Source organism: Castor canadensis, chromosome 3 (assembly GCF_047511655.1).
Source record: "Castor canadensis chromosome 3, mCasCan1.hap1v2, whole genome shotgun sequence".
Lineage (NCBI taxonomy): Eukaryota > Metazoa > Chordata > Mammalia > Rodentia > Castoridae > Castor > Castor canadensis.
Window position 1 is genome coordinate 88,847,818 of NC_133388.1, and position 6,501 is coordinate 88,854,318.

The 6,501-nt window shown below is 38.3% G+C and overlaps 1 pseudogene; it reads left to right on the forward strand.

The window, feature by feature from the left end:
- LOC109676112 (pre-mRNA-splicing factor SYF2 pseudogene) lies at nucleotides 1-4,827 on the forward strand (annotated as a pseudogene).
- The last annotated feature ends 1,674 nt before the right edge of the window (nucleotides 4,828-6,501 follow it).

Consider the following 6,501-nt stretch of genomic DNA (forward strand, 5'->3'; position numbering starts at 1 on the left):
ATGAAGGTAAGTCTGCTTTTCTCAAAATCTGAAGACATAAATGGCAATATCATCCCCCCAAAACCTCAATTTACAGAAACACACAAAATACTATTGATGTGTGCATGTGTGTATGTAATTGCTTGTGATTTTCTTTTTTTTCCTTTTATCATTTTTACATTTACTTACATGTGTAAACATTGTTTGTGCCACCTCCCCCCTCACTACCCTCACCACTCCAGCAACCAGGCAGAACCAGTTCTGCCCTCTTCTCTGAGTTTGTTAAAGAGAAAATGTAAAAAAATAATAAGAAAAACATGGCATTTTTGGTACTTTGATATAATGATAGATATGTCAATAAGTTCCTAATGTTGCTTCCATGCACTTGTGTATTGCAACCCACATTGGTTCATTACTACCAGACCTCTTCAGTACTTCCTAGTCACCTTCCAATAGTGGTCTCTGCAAAATTCTGATTACTTTATTCACTCCTCAAGTGGGAGCACATCAACTACATTCAAGTTTAGGTTTCCTCTTCTTTCCCTATTTCTCCCATGAGTGTTTTCCCCTTATTTTGTGACCCTTGCCCAATAATATTACTGTATTTGTTTTGGGTCTATAATCTGCATATGAGGGAGAAAATGCAATTTTTTGCCTTTTGAGCCTGGCTAACTTTGCTTGAGACGATGTTCTCTAGTTCCATCAATTTACTTGTGAATGACAAAATTTCATTCTTTTTTGTGACTGAGTAAAATTCCATTGTCTATACATACCACACTTTCTTGATCCATTCATCAGTTGTGGGGCATCTTGGCTGTTTCCATAGCCTGTATATTGTAAATAGTGCCTGCAGCAAACATGGGTGTGCAGGTGCTTTTATAACAACTTGAGTTGTATTTCTTCAAGTATATCCCTAAGAGTGGTATTGCTGAATCATATGGCAGATCTATGTTTAGCTTCTTATGAAGCCTCCATAATGTTCCCAAAGTGGTTGTACTAGCTTACGTTCCCAACAGTGTATGAGGGTTTCTTTTCCCCTGCATCCTCAGCATCATTTTTTGTTAGTGGTGTTCTTGATGATAGCCAGTCTAACACAGGTGAGGTAAAATCTCAGTGTGCTTTTGATTTGCATTTCCTTTATGGCCAGAGATGACGAGCATTTTTTCATGGTTTTTTTTGAACCTTTGGATTTCTTCCTTAGAAAAAGTTCTGTTTAGTTCAGTTGCCCACTTCTTCATTTCTTCATTGGTTTTGGGGAAGGTTAGTTTTTTTTAGCTATGTGTATATTCTGGTTATCAGTCCTTTGTCTGATGTATAGATAACAAATATTTTTCTCCTTTCCTGGGAGTGGTCCCATTTGTCCACCCTTTCTCTTAGTTGCTGGGCTGATGCAGTTCTACAGAGGAAGTCCTTGCCTATACCTATTGTCTTCAGGGTATCCTTGCTTTTTTGTATACTAACTGCAAGGTTTTGGGTCTGATATTTAGGTCCTTAATTCACTTTGAATTCACTAAGGGTACAGGCATGGATCTAGTTTCAGTTTTCTCCAGGCAGATAGCCACTTTTCCCAGAACCATTTGTTGGAAGAGACTATCTTTCCTCCATAGTATATTTTGGGTGCCTTTGTAAAAAATAAGGTGGGCATAACTGTGTGGATTCATATCTGGGTCCTGATTCTGTTCCGCTTGTCTTCACATCTGTTTTTCTGTCAATACCATGTTGTTCTATTGCTATGGCTGTGTAGTATGGTTTGAAGTTAGGTATTGTGATACCTCCAGGATTACTCTGTTTGCTCAGTATTGCCTTGTCTATTTGCAATCCTTTGTGTTTCCAAGAACTTTAGGGTCTATTTTTTTAATCTCTGTGATGAATGTAATTGGAATTTTGATGGGTATTGCACTGAACATGTAGATTGCTTTTGGTAGTATAGCCAGTTTTACTATGTTGATTCTACAAATCCATGAGAATGGGAGATCTTTCCCCACTTTTTAAAACAAGAGAGAGGAGGCACACAGAGGTGGTGTTTATATTTGTAGCAGTGTTTATATTGACAGTTTCATAGGAATATATTTATCTTCAGACACATCAACATATACATTGAATATGCATGCTTTTTGAACATACTTCAAAATTTCATATTTGTACAGGAGAAAATTGGAAGATATCTTGACCAGAGAATCATAGGTGGGGTTCTGTACAGGAGCAGTACAAAGAGGATTAAATATATGGATTTATATGATTTGAGGCTTCATAGTTTAACACTGCTTGTGTACATACTGGAGAGCCTTTGCACCATCCAGGCTCTTGGCCTATTGGACTGTGCTGCCCACACTATTAGAGGCAGGTCTTTCACCTGTGGTTGCTGTCCTATGTACAACCTGTCTGTGAAAATACAAACAGAAATGTGCTTAACTAATTTCCTAGGTGTCTCTCAATCCAGTCAAATTGACAGGATTAACCATCACATAAAGCAATATTGTAGCTTTACTTCCCCTTCAGGGTCAGGTATTTTTAGAGCATAAAAATACTTCCACCATCAATCAAATCCTCCCTGCTACTGATCTTAATTCCAATGTCATCTACAGCACAACAGAATTTCTCTGTGGTCTGTGCTCCACCTCAGACCCTGTTAGGGGCCACTGTAGGTTTGAGTACAGACTGCAGGTGTCTGGGGAGCACTGTGTGCTCACTGCACAGAGGTAGGTGGCTGAGTCACTGGGTTGGGAGCCTCTGATGTGAAGGGAAAAATCTTGGCTGGATTTATTAAGATGTGCTGTGTATCTTCCTTCATCTTTATCACCACTGGAGAATGTGGACATTAGCAGCTCAGGAACCTTTCCAGAAGACTGTCTGTACCACCCGAAGTACTGAGAACTGCTGCTTCTGTAAGTGCAGTTGAGAGAAGCCATGGCTCCCTCTGGAACACTGAGGGATTCAGGATGCTGCTCCACCTGTTTCTGTTGACTGCTCACCCTGTGCAGAAAGACAATGGTCAAACAAAGAACCTTGGTTAGGTAGCAGACACTCACTCTACAGAACTTAAATTATCCTTTCACAGGCCTCACAGCTTCCCTTAGTGAGAAGGTAAAAAATTTCATGTTTCTACTCAGAGGACTGAAACACAACTTCCAACACTGTACTTTATGTTCCCATAGAAATGCCCAACTCACAGCTCATTTGAAGACACAGGATCACTAGTAAAACACTCAAGGATCTCATCATTCTTTTCCCACTGTTTATTGAGAACTCAGACTTAAAACCCTATAAAATGCGTTTCATTCAGACATTTCTATTTGTTGTGTTTTACAAAACAGTAAAAAAGAAAAAGGACTCTGTTCTACCAATTAGAAAAAAAAAAAGAGGTTCTTTTCATCACCTCTGCCACACCAGCAAGTCCCTCCCATGATCATCAATCATCAATGCTCTTGCTCTTCCTCTTCCTCTCTCTGTCACTCTCTCTCTCTCTCTCTCTCTCTCTCTCTCTCTCTCACACACACACACACACACACACACACACACACACAAAAGGAAGTTTCCCAGGGTCCCTGAGAACACACTGCCATCTTGTGGTCTCACACTAGTGATCAAAGAAGTATTCAAAATGCAGAGCCTTCTTAGGTGAACTGTTAAAAGTAAAAAATCTGGCACTCCAGTTTAAAAATTTAAGATACATTTACTGTAAGTCTTTGATATGCATGCATTATGCATTTTAAATCTATTATTATAGTATATATTCTGAATAAGAACAGTAATTCCAGTAATCATTTTCTTCCCTGAAAAATTATTCATAATATTTCTCCTATAGTAATCTGGATAATGAGGTCTTCCACTTCAAGGATCATTTCATATTGATTAGCTCAGGCCAGGCAACTCCATGCCACCCCTTATCTCCAATTTGTAAAATAAAAAAATCTTTTAATTCAAAACAATCCTTCCAAATCAAAATGACTTAAAATCTGATTGTAAGTTTGCAGATATATACTGTGAATCACAAAATACTAAAAAGCTTGTTCTCATTCAAGGAATTTATCTTAAGGTAAATCCTAAATAGTACTAATTTTATGCCCATTTGTAATATGAAAGTTTTATTATATAAACAATATCAACACGATGGAATTGTCCTGCATTGTTGCTGGAAGTAGGAAGAAGGCTATAATGGCGGCTGAGTTTGAAGTCCAGAAGGTGCCAGTGGATGGCTCCAGGAACTGGCTGCCCCTGAGCGCGAACAGAGACTGAGCAAATTCCGGGAGCTGCACCTGAAGTGGAATGAAGCTGCTAAATTAAATCACCAGGAAGTTCTGAAAGAAGATAAAGACTTAAGTTGCCTGCAAATTGGGAAGCCCAAAAAGCTCCTTTGGAATAAGAAAAGAAAAAGGAATGTGCAGCGAGAGGGGAAGAGTACGAGGAAGTGAAGCTGCTGGAGATCAGCGCAGAAGACCCGAAAAGATGGGAGGAAGAAGAGGAAATGTTGAACTGGGTTCTCTGGTTATGCGGCTGCCATTTACGCCAGGATCACCGGTTGATGAAGCAGAGCAAACCTGACCTGGAAACATAGGAGCGACTGAGAGAAAAACATGGAGAAGCGTTTTCTCAACACCCAACTTTCTTCTCCCCGGCACACTTGTGCCTTCCACAGAGGAAATTGATAGAAAGGTCGTAGATCTGGAAAAACAAATTGAAAAACGAGACAAGTACAGCCGAAGGCGTCCTTCCAAGGATGATGCCCATCGCCACGTCCATGGAGAGCAGAGCGAGCGCGCGGAAAGCAGAATGTGGAAAGAGGACAGCTGTGCTCTTCCTTCGGGAATCGCTGGTAGAAGCGTGAGAATGGAGAGAGAATTCTGCTAGCGATTGAACCAGTAAAGCAGAACTTAGTCCATGCCTTCCCAGCCAGCATTTCTAAGAAAACATCTTTCCTTGAGCATACACGTTCATGTATAGTTCCACGTTTTCGTGCTCGGATATAAGATGTATCTCTTGAGTGAAGTTGTTTTGAAAAAAATCTACTCTGTATAAATCCTGATTGCATCAATTTTCTATGTATTTTAAATGTGCATTACTTTAGTCTTGGAAGCATTTTAGGCTTAAGATAGTCAGCATATACACAAATACAGTCACTGCTGCTTTAAATCTTGTTAGGAATTTGACAAACTCCACAGCTGGGCTGTGCAGCCATTGGGGATTGAGGACTTGGAACCAAGGACAGTGAAGATGGCAGTAGCTCCTGGAGCTGACCACATTCAGGGAGTCACAGAACTTCCTTTATGAATATTCACCATGTACAGTTTCCTTTGTAAAAGGGAATAAAATGCTTTGGAATAGAATTAAAAAAAAACAATACCAACAGTGGGAGAGATCTTCACACACGTGAAAACTACACATAAACCTTTACCCATTGTCTTACAATTAACAAGTCTATAAACACATTTCATGAAATTGCCTTTTAAATTATATATGGAAAAGAGGAGAAATAGATGTACAAAAATAATACCTTTGTATTTGTTTACATAGGTAACTTTACCAGTGTTCCTTCCTACTTACTCCAAACTACTGCCCAGTGACTTTTCTTTTCAGATGAGACTGGGTGTGATCAGGGTGGTATGGCCATAGACAGCCTTTTCCTTTCAGTTTGGAGGACTGTCATTAGAATTTTTATTGAGAAAATCCACAGGTGATCAATCCCCAGAGTCTTGTCTATATTGAAATGTCTTGATTTCTCCTTTATTTTTTAAAAAGTAGTTTTTCCAGATATATGCTAATATATAGTAATGTATATATATATATATATATATAGGTACATATCTATATTATATATAAGTATGTATATTATATATATAGTATATATATATATTCATATGTATATTATATATATAGGTATATATATATTCCTATGTATATTATATATATATAGGTATATATATATATTCCTATATATATATACTAACTATACTATTTTAATGTAGAATATGTACTAATTAACCTATCTTCAAGTTGACAGGTTCTTTTTCTTTCCGCACTTTAGATATCTCATCCCACTGCCTTCAGGCTTTGAAGTTTCAGACCAGAAACTGACTGTCAGTTTTATTAAATATCTTTTGCACAGGATTGGTCACTTCTGTCTTGTAGCTTTCAAGTGTCTCAGTTTGTCCATGTCTTCAGGAGTTTTATTATCATGAGGAGTCTCAGTGAGAATGTTTTTGGCATTATCCTCTTGGTACATGTTGAACTGTTGGATGTGTAGATTCATGTGTTCCATGAAATTTGGGACAATTTCGGTCATTCTTTCTTCAATTATTCCTCCTTTCCTTTAATCTTCCCCCTCCTCTTCAGGGATTCCTATTATATTCATGTCTACACATATGATAGATACATGTGTCACAAGTCTCAGGATTTGTTCATTTTTCTTCACTTTTTTTTCTCCTGCTCAAGGTGGATAACACTAATTAACCTGTCTTCCAGTTTGAGGATTCCTAATCTTGTGTGCTCAAATATACTGATGAATCACTGTAGTGAATTGTTTTG